The sequence below is a fragment of the Schistocerca cancellata genome, chromosome 4 (genome assembly GCF_023864275.1).
Source record: "Schistocerca cancellata isolate TAMUIC-IGC-003103 chromosome 4, iqSchCanc2.1, whole genome shotgun sequence".
Lineage (NCBI taxonomy): Eukaryota > Metazoa > Arthropoda > Insecta > Orthoptera > Acrididae > Schistocerca > Schistocerca cancellata.
In genome coordinates, this window is record NC_064629.1 from 310,031,789 (window position 1) to 310,047,957 (window position 16,169).

Genomic DNA, 16,169 nt, shown 5'->3' on the forward strand with positions numbered 1-16,169 from the left:
ACCCAGCTTCTCGTAGCCCAATTACACGATCTCGCTCAAATCCAGGGACGGGTTGATCATGGCGTCTTTGTCACCTAAAAGGCATTCTTGACTAACATCAAATTACCACGTCCAATCTCAGAGGTAATTAACGCTCGCTGCCGTTACAGCGTGGATTTAAAGCAAATCTGATTCGCATCCTCATAGGGGCCCTACTAGCACCACTTTTATGCGACTGGTATTTGAATAAATACCATGGTTCACAAGCGGAGGCTCGTCTAACAACTTCCATTGATGTCCCACAACTCGTTCTAGATGTTGCGATTTTTGTTGTTCTGTGTGTTAAAACTCAAATTTTGAGTTCATTCTTGAAAAATGTAGGATGTTAATAACTTTTGTTTTATTTAAAAAGCTGAAGGTGTACATTTTTGGATGGTGGGGCATAGCTGTTCAGAAGAATTTAAGTTGACTGAAGATACTGTTTTGTATTATAATAATAAAGAATTCGTGAGATTAAAAAAAAAGAAACACATTAATCTTGCCAAAAGCCGAGAAGCGACTCTTCTAGGTGTTGTAGCTTTCAGAGGTGCCCTGGAACACTCTATGTGTCCCTGAGTTAACACAGTAGCTCGTGTAGCCTGATTACGTAGTATTACGCAACACTGAGCTGCAGTTACGTAACACGGCCTCGCACCCATGGTGGCGTCACTAGTTTCACTTCTCGCTACTGGCTCTAACGATGTCTATGGCCTTATCAGCTTCCGGTCCCGGCCTTCCGGCACGAGGCCATATAAGGGGCCATCATTCCAGGGACTGAGTCACTTGAGTGAGGCTGCTGTATCAGGCTGCTGCACTGAACGGTTCAAATGGTTCAAATGGCTCTGAGCACTATGGGACTTAACATCTATGGTCATCAGTCCCCTAGAACTTAGAACTACTTAAACCTAGCTAACCTAAGGACATCACACAACACCCAGCCATCACGAGGCAGAGAAAATCCCTGACCCCGCCGGGAATCGAACCCGGGAACCCGGGCGCGGGAAGCGAGAACGCTACCGCACGACCACGAGCTGCGGGCCTGCATTGAACGAGCTCACAGAGATGCCGCATTATGGGAGTCGTCACAGACGACAACGTGCAACTGTAGATACGTTAATAAGGATTGTGGAATAGATATCTGGGTCTTTGAGGATCAATAATAAAGCTGTGAAGGGAGAATAGCCCGAACGTCCCTCCTTACTGATCCCTGTGTTCTTGTAGGCTTTCACATTAAAAATTCGGAAGCATTACTTTGCAGCACACCTTCGAATTTTCTGCATTGTGGCTAACGTAAATTAGTTTTAAGTTGGTGTAGATGTAATAGTACTTTCTGCAGCATAACAAAAACATATAACTTTGCATTCCTTACGTATGCTAAACGAAGCCACAGCTTTGGTAGAGGGGGACTGCTGGAATGCGTGGTAATTTCGCTGGCATCAACATCAGCATTCCTGGAACTGATGACATCAGTTTCAATTTTTCCCAGTATCGCTGATGCCAGCATACAGCCATGGCTCAAATGGCTCTGAGCACTATGGGACTTAACATCTGAGGTCATCAGTCCCTTAGGACTTAGAACTACTTAAACCTAACTAACCTAAGGACAGCATACACATCCATGCCCGAGGCAGGATTCGAACCTGCGACGGTAGCGGTCGCGCGGTTCCAGACTGAAGCGCTAGAACCGCTCGGCCACACTGGCCGGCTACAGGCATTGGGCACTGATTTTATTCTCAGAATAGCCTTCCCTCTCTCCCGTCCCCCTCTCCTCCCACCGAGCGAGGTGGCGCAGTGGTTAGACGCTGGACTCGCATTCGGGAGGACGACGGTTCAATCCCGCGTCCGGCCATCCTGATTTAGGTTTTCCGTGATTTCCCTAAATCGCTCCAGGCAAATGCCGGGATGGTTCCTTTCAAAGGGCACGGCTGACTTCCTTCCCCGTCCTTCCCTAATCCGATGAGACCGATGACCTCGCTGTCTGGTCTCCTTCCCCGAAACAACCAACCAACCAACCTCTCCTCCCTGCAGCAAGTGGCGTTATTTGTTTTGCGAATATGCGAGGTGGCCAATAGCGTACAAGCTCAGCTCCCCATCCTTCAAGCAATTTTATTTTTTCTAGTTAAATTACATGAGCACTGTCATTTACCATCGGAACTTCAGTGATGAAGAGGATACCACTGCTTTTGAGCATTATGATCTCTATTCTAGTTCTGTGCTCAAGTATTTGTTATAATAAATTAATATTTTTTGCCTAAAAGTATTTGAACGACTTGACAGCGTCATGCCAGCATTGCGCAGGAGTTGCTCTGACGTCATGTTGGCATCACATTGGCATCACGCATGCATCACTCACTGGCATAGTTTTGCGTCAACACCCTTAAGTAATTTAGTGCTCAAAAGTACCTGTAGTATTTATCAGTCACGCGATGTTGCTCTCCATTCAAGACCTATGCTGTGTAGTGAAGGAATTTTTAACAAAATGGAGATATGTTTGGCATTTTCTTACTGTATGCAGAGAGAGGCTTCCAACTGGAATGTGACAGCAGGTTGCTTTGGAGTGCTCCCGAGTTACTGTCAAAGCTGTTATTCCATCGGTTTTAAACTCTGCAAAAACTATTATTATCTCGCTATCATATGTCCCATAATGTACGGTCGCAGGTTCGAATCCTGCCTCGGGCATGGATGTGTGTGATGTCTTTAGGTTAGTTAGGTTTAATTAGTTCTAAGTTCTAGGGGACTGATGACCTCAGATGTTAAGTCCCATAGGGCTCAGAGCCATTTGAACCATTTGTCCCATAATGCAGTAAACAATCCCGAATCCGAAATTTTTTCGATCAGTACTCCAACTATGGCTGGCAAAGGCGATTTTCTTTGCTAGTGAACATATAGAAACCTAAAGGAGCCAATGTGTCAAGCAGATCTAAAGCATTAACTATTGAGTACTTATCAGCTGGTCACATTAACATGAAGTCGCATATCGTTCCAATATGACAGTTGTCTACGCCATGTACTCCATAACTTCGATTCTTCTCTTCGATGTCCTATACTTACAGTTTGTCTTTTTCATATGCAAAGCACATTAATCGTGCTTTTATCGGCTAATTTCGCCAGTAGACTAATTGCGGAACACCACACACAGATTGGCATTTTGCTGTACGCAGAAGGGTTACTCACTTTAATATGACATCAGGCTGCTGTAGAGCACCTCCCTTTCAAATGTCTATAGCAATTTAGAACGTTGAGTAAACATTTTTTCCTGCAAACGAATTACCGTTAAAAGCCCTTATTCCATGGGTTTTAAATCTGTAAACTGTTGTCATGTTGTTAGGTGTACAACATGTAATTAGGTCCAGATGTGAGTGGAGCTTTGTAAAGAGATTTTTTTTCTTACGTTCCTTTATGCAGTAAACGTTCTCGAGTCGAACATTTTACACCAATACTCCACAGAGCGAGGTGGCGCAGTGGTTAGCACACTGGACTCACATTCGGGAGGACGATGGTTCAAACATCCAGACATCCAGACATCCAGATTTAGGTTTTCCGTGATTTCCATAATCGCTTCAGGTAAATGTGGGGACGATTGCCTCGAAAGGACACGGCATATTTCCTTCCCCATCCTTCCCTAATCCGAGCTTGTGCACCGTCTCTAATGACCTCAGTGTCGACGGGACGTTAAATACTAATCTCCTCCTCCTCCTACTCAACATTCCTATTTACAATAAATTGCTAATATGGTTCAAATGGCTCTGAGCACTATGGGACTCAACTGCTGTGGTCATAAGTCCCCTAGAACTTAGAACTACTTAAACCTAACTAACCTAAGGACAGCACACAACACCCAGCCATCACGAGGCAGAGAAAATCCCTGACCCCGCCGGGAATCGAACCCGGGAACCCGGGCGTGGGAAAATTGCTAATACACTCCTGGAAATTGAAATAAGAACACCGTAAATTCATTGTCCCAGGAAGGGGAAACTTTATTGACACATTCCAGGGGTCAGATACATCACATGATCACACTGACAGAACCACAGGCACATAGACACAGGCAACAGAGCATGCACAATGTCGGCACTAGTACAGTGTATATCCACCTTTCGCAGCAATGCAGGCTGCTATTCTCCCATGGAGACGATCGTAGAGATGCTGGATGTAGTCCTGTGGAACGGCTTGCCATGCCATTTCCACCTGGCGCCTCAGTTGGACCAGCGTTCGTGCTGGACGTGCAGACCGCGTGAGACGACGCTTCATCCAGTCCCAAACATGCTCAATGGGGGACAGATCCGGAGATCTTGCTGGCCAGGGTAGTTGACTTACACCTTCTAGAGCACGTTGGGTGGCACGGGATACATGCGGACGTGCATTGTCCTGTTGGAACAGCAAGTTCCCTTGCCGGTCTAGGAATGGTAGAACGATGGGTTCGATGACGGTTTGGAATGACCGTGCACTATTCAGTGTCCCCTCGACGATCACCAGTGGTGTACGACCAGTGTAGGAGATCGCTCCCCACACCATGATGCCGGGTGTTGGCCCTGTGTGCCTCGGTCGTATGCAGTCCTGATTGTGGCGCTCACCTGCACGGCGCCAAACACGCATACGACCATCATTGGCACCAAGGCAGAAGCGACTCTCATCGCTGAAGACGACACGTCTCCATTCGTCCCTCCATTCACGCCTGTCGCGACACCACTGGAGGCGGGCTGCACGATGTTGGGGCGTGAGCGGAAGACGGCCTAACGGTGTGCGGGACCGTAGCCCAGCTTCATGGAGACGGTTGCGAATGGTCCTCGCCGATACCCCAGGAGCAACAGTGTCCCTAATTTGCTGGGAAGTGGCGGTGCGGTCCCCTACGGCACTGCGTAGGATCCTACGGTCTTGGCGTGCATCCGTGCGTCGCTGCGGTCCGGTCCCAGGTCGACAGGCACGTGCACCTTCCGCCGACCACTGGCGACAACATCGATGTACTGTGGAGACCTCACGCCCCACGTGTTGAGCAATTCGGCGGTACGTCCACCCGGCCTCCCGCATGCCCACTATACGCCCTCGCTCAAAGTCCGTCAACTGCACATACGGTTCACGTCCACACTGTCGCGGCATGCTACCAGTGTTAAAGACTGCGATGGAGCTCCGTATGCCACGGCAAACTGGCTGACACTGACGGCGGCGGTGCACAAATGCTGCGCAGCTAGCGCCATTCGACGGCCAACACCGCGGTTCCTTGTGTGTCCGCTGTGCCGTGCGTGTGATCATTGCTTGTACAGCCCTCTCGCAGTGTCCGGAGCAAGTATGGTGGGTCTGACACACCGGTGTCAATGTGTTCTTTTTTCCATTTCCAGGAGTGTATTTCCCTGTGTTTAAGGCAATATATAAGCCTTGCTTGTTGATTTGGAAGAGCTTCTCCCCCCTCGCCATACACATTGTTCTTCGTAAATATGAGAATTTTTTAGGAATTTTGGCATGATAGAGAATACGAAAACAAATATTTTTGTACAAATTGTTATTAAATTCTACACAAAAATTTAAACACAGAAAACAATTCCTTCTTTATTCTTTCTCAGAGTATTTTTAGTAATTAAAACTAAACACCAACAGAACAGGCCTCGGAAGGCCCAGCGGTACCAATCGACAGCCATGTTGTCCTCAGGCGATAGGCGTCGTGTGACTAGGGCCTCCCGTCGAGTAGACCGTTCGCCGGCTGCAAGTCTTTCGATTTGACTCCACTTCGGCGACTTGGATACGCGTCGCTGGATGCGGATATAGAGGGGCATGTGGTCAGCACACCGCTCTCCTGGCCGAAGCAGCTACTTCTGTCATGAAGCTCCTCAATTGTCCTCAGAAGGCTGAGTGCATCCTGCTGTCCAACAGCGCTCAGCAGCCAAGGCGGTCACTCCTCCCAGTGCTGTCCGCAACTCGTGGTCTCGCGGTCGCGTTCTCGTTTCCCGAGCACGGGGTCTCGGCTTCGATTCGCGACGTGCCTTGAGATGACTGGGTGTTTGTGTTGTCTTCATCATTTCATCATCATTCATGAATGTGGCGAGTTTGGACCGAGCAAAGGTTGGGAATTTGTACGGGCGCTGATAACCGCGCAGTTGAGCGCCCCACAAACCAAATATCATCATCATCATCATCATCATCCAAGTGCTAGCTAAGCCTGACAACACGTAACTTCGGTGATCTGACGCGAACTGGTGTTGCCACTGCGGCAAAGCTGTTGCCCAGTTTTAGTAACATTCAATTTAATTTTTAATTTATAATTTAAACCTACATTGGAATGTTCTAATTCTTTCTCTAGCCAATAGTTTAACAAGTACAAAGAAGGTATGTTCTCGAATTCCAATATGCATCTAATTTTTTTCTGTAAAATGCCTGTTTTATGGCTTTAATAGTTCGCTCTGTTCCTTCCTGGAATTCTTCTAGGCAAGGGCACTTTGGGTTTCCAATTTTGCCACTTATTTCCTGCATGACACTAGTGTTAAAATATTCCACATCTCTCTGTGTACGCTAACGCCTCTTCTCCTACTTAATCTTGGGGAATTTCTGTATAGAATTTAAAGTTTACAACTTCACAAAAATTTCCATTAATTGTAGTTATTCCATCAGTTTTGAACTCTGAAAACTATTATTCTGTTGCCAACTACACAATGATCATTTCGCCACATGTAGATACAACGTAATCATTCTTTTTGAGCTGATGGAAAATATAGTGAAGGCTTATAAACAGAGTTTTTGTTCTTCCTTTAATATAGTAAACGTGCTCAAGTCTATCATTTTTGACCAGTACTCCAACATATGGCCACTTACCATTTGCTTTTAACCGTAAATGCAGATATCCGGTGTTCTCCACACACTGTGTTTAAAGCCATGTGTAAACCTTGTTTGGACATCTGCAATAGCTTCATTTTCCTCCAGTTGAAGTTTATATTGCCCCTCTAAGGCAGATATTTCCGTCACATACTCCAGTTTTCCTCCTTTAATTCGACCTCTTCGATTTCGTTTCCTTTCTGGTACACATAATACATTAACTGCACTTAAAGGAGTAATTTATTTAATAGAGTATGGTTTAAGTCTGTTTGACACATTGGTTCTTTTTCTTAAGACTTGTGGGATAACACTGTTTGTGGGGACTAGACTTAATTCAGCAAGATCTATATTTGATGGTATTGTGGGGAACAGTGTCTTACATTGAGAAAAATGTTTCTCCTAGTTTAATACAACACTTCTCTATAACACTTATATCGGCTTTGTTGGAGTCTAAGTATAAATCCGTGACGTAGTTTACAGGTAGATAATTAAAACCGTATGCAAATGGAACATAGTTTATAATCTTTTCTCGGTCTTGAGTGTCTTGGAGACTTACTTACACAACAGTCAACTTTCAGGTGTTCTTACTGCCCCAGTAGACAAACTACATAATGTTGTTAAAGGTCAGACACAACTGTTCTTTAAGTTATTCGTTAATTGATACCACATAGAAGCGATTGGTACAAAGTACAGTGGGGTATATTGAAACTAATGTTTGTTGATGTCTAATACACTCAGTTTTGCACAGGGTCAAACACACAGTGCATTCTGTAGCTGTATATTGTAGCCGCCAACGTGATAATGCCGCGTTGTTTAGCCAAGGACGATGTTTCTTGTGGACTGATGTATGGATGGCCCACACACCTCATCCTTTAACGTTACTGACAGTCCCTTTTCTAATCGCCCCCGACAGTCCACTTTATCACAGATTTTAACTAGCATAATGTTAACGGAAAACAGTTCTGCAATGGGTATAAGCACATTTAAATTTTGTAATGGCCATATGAAACTACAATCGTCTGGCCATAACTATGGGTTCTTTGATTGCTCTGGGAGATGGTTCGTTGGAATTACAGCAAATGAAATATTAGTCCACTTTATTATATGAATGAATAAAAAGAGTTCACATCTGCATCTACATTTATACTCCGCAAGCCACCCAACGGTGTGTGGGGGAGGGCGCTTTACGTGCCACTGTCATTACCTCCCTTTCCTGTTCCAGTCGCGTATGGTTCGCGGGAAGAACGACTGCCGGAAAGCCTCCGTGCGCACTCGAATCTCTCTAATTTTACATTCGTGATCTCCTCGGGAGGTATAAGTAGGGGGAAGCATATATTCGATACCTCATCCAGAAACGCACCCCCTCGAAACCTGGACAGCAAGCTACACCGCGATGCAGAGCGGCTCTCTTGCAGAGTCTGCCACTTGAGTTTGCTAAACATCTCCGTAACGCTGTCACGCTTATCAAATAACCCTGTGACGAAACGCGCCGCTCTTCTTTGAATCTTCTCTATCTCCTCCGTCAACCCGATCTGGTACGGATCCCACACTGATGAGCAATACTCAAGTATAGGTCGAACGAGTGTTTTGTAAGCCACCTCCTTTGTTGATGGACCACATTTTCTAAGGACTCTCCCAATGAATCTCAACCTGGTACCCGCCTTACCAACAATTAATTTTATATGATCATTCCACTTCAAATCGTTCCGCACGCATACTCCCAGATATTTTACAGAAGTAACTGCTACCAGTGTTTGTTCCGCTATCATATAATCATACAATAAAGGATCCTTCTTTCTATGTATTCGCAGTACATTACATTTGTCTATGTTAAGGGTCAGTTGCCACTCCCTTGCACCAAGTTCCTATCCGCTGCAGATCTTCCTTCATTTCGCTGCAATTTTCGAATGCTGCAACTTCTCTGTATACTACAGCATCATCCGCGAAAAGCCGCATGGAACTTCCGACACTATCTACTAGGTCATTTATATGTATTGTGAAAAGCAATGTTACTTAACTTGATATAATCCTTTGCCACAAAAATTCTTGGTAATTTACAGCCGTCGTTGACTATTAGAGAATCGTTTGATGCACTAATTAACAAACTCTTCTCTTGATTTACAAAATTAAATTTCCATCTGAGACTTTAATAACACTTTAATCCTGCTCAGTGATGTTGACTGCTTCAGCTGGGATCACGAACTGTGGTGGAGAGCTCCCATGCTCATCTCTATATTGACCTTCGAGCAAGCGCACTGCTATGCTGAGAGAGAGGATGTGTCTTCTTTAGCCTCTCCCATTCGTCGTTGTGGATGGACATTGCTAATGTCTGTAGTATCGACGTAGATTGCCGAATCTGATGTGGCACCATGATATTTGGACGGTGCCACATTACTTCTCCCCATTACTTCCACACCATCGTTGTACTAGGCAGACGGGGAGGCATGTGAAACGGTGGGCGCAGGACTGAATACGGATGCAGATGACGAGGCAGGGAAGATAAGTGCAGCTGAGGGCACCTCCCTGCCCACACCCCAATATCCACCGCGTGGGCGACCAGGAACACTGGCAGAAAAACCAGTCGCAGTGTGCACGCCCATATCCAAAGACAGACGCTGTGGTCAGTTCGATGGAAAGAGGATCTTCTGGAGTGGAATGATGAACTTCCGGGGCCATCTCATGCATGGACATCGGTTCGGGCAGCTGGGTGGGTGTCAGCGCCAGTGATGTCAGCGGCGGCCGCTGCGTCGATGACGACAGCGGCAGAGCATCGATATCGATGGGCACCACAGTGGAAGTCACCAGCTGCAGCCAGCGGAGAGATGGCTGCGAATGCAAGTGAGTTCCGCAGCAACGTACTGGGTCTGTGGACAAACATTCTGTCACAAAATCGCAGACATACTCATACACACAGGGCAGCTGGTTTTCGGTGGTGCCACTGTAGCCCAGCAGAACCATGGACGACATAAGATGAGCATCCGATTGCTTTAGTAATCACTCCACGCTTCCAAGGAAGTTTTTAAAAGACTTCATCCTGTAGCTGAAACTTTGTCTCACTTTGCAGAACGAACTGTTTCCGTGGCGGCCGTAGAAGATGCAATACGGTACGGTGCCCTCAACTGCGTAACAATTCTGTCAGCAAATTCCCATCACATGACAAGGAGCGGTAGGAGAACAAGAAAATTTTCAATGCTTGCTCCCATGTGTGAGCTGAATGGAGTTTCTCTATGTGACTTTCGAAAATTTGAAAGAACCGTTCATCTTCACCGTTCGAGTTGATGAAAAGGTGCTGTGGTCGTATGGTGCATCCCACTGGCAGCTAAACTTCTGAAAATCGGCAGACGTAAATTGTGGTCCACTGCCAGAAACAATGACCTCTGGGAGACTTTCAAGAAAAAAAAAAAAATGGCAAAGCCAATACCGAAGGAGGAGATTAGTGTTTAACGTATTGTCGACAGTGAGGTCATCACAGAAGGAGCACAGGCTCGGTTTGGGGAAGGATAGGGAAGGAAATCGGCCGTGTCCTTTCAAAGGAACCATCCCGGCATTTACCTGAAGCGATCTAGGGAAATCACGGAAAACCTAAACCAGGAAGGCCGGACGCAGGTTTGAATCGTCGTCCTCCAAGATGCGAGTTCAGTGTACTAATCACTGCGCCACCTCGCTCTGTACGAAGCCGACAACATAGATGTAGTAGGAAAATGGTTCAAATAGCTCGGAGCACTATGGGACTTAACTTCTGAGGTCATCAGTCCCCTAGAACTTAGAACTACTTAAATCTACCTAACCCAAGGACATCACACACATCCATGCCCGAGGCAAAAACCGAACCTGTGACCGTAGCGGTCACGCGATTCCAGACTGTAGCACCTAGAACCGCTCGGCCACACCGCCCAGCATAGATGTAGTAGTGGTGGATGTTATGGGGACAACAAAAGTAAACTTGCTGTAAGCGTCTACCACTAACAACCGCCGTGTGTTCCAGAATGGACGCACGAAATCAATATTAATGCATTGCCATGGTATGGATGGTCGTGGCCACTCAAAAAAGAGTTGTGACGGAGCTGACTGATTCTCCGCATAATCTTTATAAGCGGTCATATTTTCAATCTGGGTCACGTACAATGCGAGTTGCTTTGTGCAAAATATGCCCCCACGATCTTGGTGCAACATAAAAAACTCTTCCCACTGTATGAATTGAGAAATCACAACACGCTCATCGTCGTTCTCTGTGTGGAAGAGAACATCTGATCGCGCGGTAACAGTGCGAGAAAGAGCGGTGCGCCACTTTGTGGGGAAACGCCTCCAAACTGTAGGCTCACGTATGGCTGACATATTTCAAAACAAGCTGTAAAGCTGATTCAGAACCAGTGGCAGTTGCAACACGAAGAAAATGGAGAAGAAAATTTTGAAGACATTAAAAATCCTGAGAATCGACGAGAAAACACAATTCCTCTGACGAATCAAACGCTAAGTCGATATACCGACCAATAACTGAGACAACATGTCAGCGTTCGAATATTAGGCAGGGCATCTGTCCAAACAACTCATACTGGTAATTGGACAATGTCAGAGCCCAGTGTTGTAATTTTTGTGCTCTCCGAGGTGGGACACTCTTGGCAGGATTGAACAAGGCCATAAAAGGCCAGAGATCTGTCAACAAATAGAACTTCCGACTATACAAATACTGGTGGCATTTCTTAACATAACAGATAATGTCGAGGGCCTCTTTTTCAAGCTCACTCCAGTTACTCTGCGCTTTGTTAAGAGTTATCGCGGCAAAAGCAATACGTCTGTCAGAATAACCAATCTTATGGAAGAGCACAGCCTCGATCCCATAAGAATATGCATCCACGGCTAACACAGCAGGTTTAGCTGGTTCAAAATGAATCAAATTTCTACGACTGAACATTGTGTCTTTCAGTTACTGAAACGCGTTCTAGCATTGTTCGCTCCACATAAAGGTACCATTTCTCCAGTGTAACTGGTTTAGTGGAACAGCAGTTTGTGCAGCGTTTGGAATAAATTTGATGCAATGGGTAAGCTTCCCCATGACTGAATAGAGCCTCTTGAAGTAACGGAGTACGGGTAGCCAAGTGTGATGTAGATGATGTATATCTTGTGCGTTAATAACGTGACCTTTCCGCTCTTTCTGGAAGAAGGAATATTTTTCTTTGTTGCACTTTAATCCAGCAGCGGGAAGAAACTGAAACAAGCAGTCTAAATTTGCTAAATGTGCAGGAGGCGTACGACTCATGATAATAATATCATCTAAACAGTTTGTACAAGAAGGGACTTTTACTGTTAACTGTTCCGGGAACCGTTGAAAAATTGCAGGAGCTGAAGCACTTTCAAGCGGTAGTCTTTGAAACTGGAACAAACATAAGTGCTTTGGCTGTTCATCCAGCGGAATCTGTACATATGCCTCTCGCAAATCTGTTTTCAAAAAGTGTGTGCACTCTATCCTTCAATTACTCTTGATATGGAAGGGAAAAGAATCCTCTACTGTCTGCGGGTTTACTGTTGCCTTAACGTCCACACACAAATGCAAACCATGTGAAGGTTTCTTTAGAATGATCAAGGGTGATGCCTACTGGCTTGCAGAAACAGGTTGGGCAATTTATTTTATTTATTTATTTGCTACAATTGTGTAACTCCATTGTCTTGCCATTCTCACATAATGCATAGGGGACATGATGTGCGCGAAAAAATCGCGACCATGAACTATTCTTCACAGTTATGTGTGCTTCAAGGTCTTTAGTCCTCCCATACCTGGTTCAAATAGTTTCTTGTACTTACTACACAAGTGAGAAACGTTAGCATGAGGCACAGAAACACTGATTTGTAACACATTGTTTTGAACGCACAAACTGAACAAATCAAATAAATCCTCTAAATAACAAAGATTTATACATTCTTAACATCACAAGACAAACAACAAAAATGGCTAAAGAAGCGTCACACATACATTTTTATTTGACAAACACTGTCACTAATATGCAGGCTATGGTAAACAAAGTGATCAGCTGGGGATTAACACACAACACTAACCAGAATTAATCGTTTTATCTGACTTCATACATGTGAATCCGTGGTATGGCCCAAAAACTGCGCTACTATCAAGCGTCTACTATCAAGCGTCTATACCATTCCATAAGGAAGAATATGGTTCCAAAGAACAGGGTGCCGAGAAGCATGTATTGGAGCCCTACGCCGTAGCAGCAAATACTTTACCCTCCTGCTGCTCAGGGCGGCACACCACGATGCGCTCGGCGACTGCATTCATGGGCGGCGGCAATTTGTTATTAATGGCACGCGCCAGAAAAAATTCAAGTATGCGGTCTCGCATTCTGCTCATTCGGGACGCAGGTTCTTCCCTATGAGCCTCCGAAACCCCGGTGGATTCCAGTATTCCAGTGTTCAGGTGGACCTCTTTGCTAGTCTGCCAAACCAATTTGACTACGTGCCATGACTATTCGTCATGGAATATGTAAAATGTTTAGACAGCTGACTCAAAACAAGTACATCCATGCATCACTCATTGTGTGTGTGATGCTAGAAGCGTATCTCTGATGGTTCAGATGGTAATTGGCACAGGCTCTAAGTGGCACACTAGCAAAGGACACAAGTCTCACCTTTTAGGTAAAGACCTGCGGTTCTTTACTACCGAAGTGCCAGTACAAGTGTGTCCTCTTCTCTTTCTCTCAGCTATCCTCACCACCTCGCTAGCTTGTCCGCCGCTCGTGGTCTCGTGGTAGCGTTCTGGCTTCCCGAGCACGGGGTCAGGGATTTTCCCCTGCCTCGAGATGACTGGGTGTTTGTGTTGTCCTCATCATTTCATCATCATCCAGGAAAGTGGCGAAATTGGACTGAGCAAAGGTTGGGAAATTGTACGGGCGCTGATAACCACGCTGTTGAGCGCCCCACAAACTAAACATCATCATCCACCTCGGTAGCATAGCACATTTACATATTAGACTGCTCCCACTTTAGCAGAAGCTAATCAAGAGCCCCTTGCTCTGCATGCACAGATTTGAGCAACCAGCGACTTTAAAAATTAATTGGGAGAAAAGGAAAATAGATTCAGCTTCGCAGCCTCATTCCCATGCGTTTACGCCGTGTCGTTGCTAAAAGCATGACCTGGATGGAACCACAGCCCTCCATAAAAAGATCGTTATCTCCCCTTTTGCGTCCATTTCTAACTTTCCAAAGAACAGCCATAAACTCGCTAAAAGCCTCGTGCCTTCACAAATATGTTTTGTGGCAGAGTCAGGGTGCCTGGACGCCACTGACCTGTCCCACGGAAATTCGCAGAAACTGACAGTCGCCTCTCGGCTTCCTGCCTAACAAGGGCCCAGCCTCTGATTTATTGCCGGTCATCAGTGCTCTGTCCATAACAGCAGCGACTCCTCGGCGCTAGTCAGCCTACCTGGACACGGCCGCCCAGCGACCGGCGGCGCCATCCTTGTGTCTGCACAATCAGACTGAGGAACTGGGCAGTCTGCAAACATTTTCACCCAGGTTCCGCAGAAAAAACGCTGTCCTCGTCCCTCAGTCGCCATATGCTTTTACAGCAGTCATTTAAATCGACACCCTCTTCCTTTGAAAGCAGGTAAAGCTTACCGCTATTCCTTCACTAGAGCACACAAGCAAGAGTGTTAACTACTGCCATCCATTTCATCATGTGGATAAGTCAGATCGTATCAAGGTACAACAACCAAGTAATAAAGATAATCTTCCCTTACAACATTAAGTGGCCTGACACCATATCAAAAGTGAGAGTGGTCTGGAATCTCTCAGTATCACAGCGGAAGATCTGCCAAATGCTGAAGTGCTTGGTTCGGCTTGCCCCTGAGTGAGCAGCATTGCTGATACGGTATACACCTGTTGAGAGTGTAGTTGCAGTCACCATGCACTCGCACAATTGTGGTTGTTGCCTTGGGTGTGCTCGCCAGGTAAACACGCTGACTGAATGTGACCTCCAAGTGCACATTTTTCCATATGACAAGGACAATCTTTCTGATTACGCCTCGAAAGGCACTGAGAACACGATTTCGTCCTAGAGTGGTGTAACACATGACGAGGTATGCCATAAGACTGAAAGTCTTTACTTGTGCTATTCTTACTGTTCTTACTGTCTGTTGAGATCTATTCTTAATTCTTTGAACACTATCCTGCACATGAAATAGGGTCTACGGTGCGCTATGAACTCAAGAATCCTCAAAATCAATCTCTGTAGAGTCCACAGTTTACTGAGATTCCTTTATAGACAGAGCCTGTTGTAAATCAGATTCTGGCATTTTAGATTGTAGTACCAATGTGTTCGTCAGATACATTCTGTGTGATGGCATCACATGACATGACTTTACTATAGTTGTAAGGATTCCTTCCCTCGTTACATGCCCTCAGCTCACAAAAATGTATTGTAATTTGAGTGATCAGCATGAATAAAGTACTGAACTGAAATATTGCTCTTTTCAGACTTAGTTTATTACAAAGCTAACACATTTATTCCCAGAATTAGCATACAGATCAAATTACAAAAAAGAGACAAAGTACAGTCGTGCTCAAAAGTATCCGAAAGACCTGACTTGTATTTCGCCTGATTCGAATGCAACCCACATAGCGCAGCTGTCTAGCAGGTCCTCTAATCGCCCCTCGGTACAGTCGTTTGACTATTGAAAATGGTTCCAACAAGTCACCACTAGAAAAAACTGCTCTGTATCGCAATAACTCAAGATGTAAAGTAATACGAAGGTACTACAAATATCAGGGAACATCTTATCACAGATAAGACGGTTCTTCAGGCTTGTCAGTTCAAATTTATTACAATAAATTACATACATGAAATGTTACCACTCTCATTATTACGTCAGATAGGTAATTCACGTAGTAAGTTCGTCGTATTCATGATTTCCTCTTCAAAACAACATACCGTACTTACTGTTTAACACAAAATGACATTAAAAATTTAAGTTATTCACGAGCAGCTAGTTGAGAATATGTATGAACTTCAAATGACACGACGAACCGTCTCGTTCTGCATATGGATTCAAACCCAGTTCATGCAGACTAAGCAATGACTTCGTGACTGACGGAAACTAATAGTCATTCCTGACTAGGCATACAGAAAGTGATATACCTCGATTTTAGACAGTATCAGTTAGCAAATATCAACTTTAAATTACATAACGTAAACACTGTTAACGGGCGCGAATTCCTACCCAGCACCTATTGTCCCTGTTAACGAACTATGAGAGCTGTTAAATATTGCTTCTTCACAAGTAGCATACTTGAAGTGCCGTGAGGTAAAGCTTTGTGTTGCACAGGGATTCGAACCCAGAACCTAA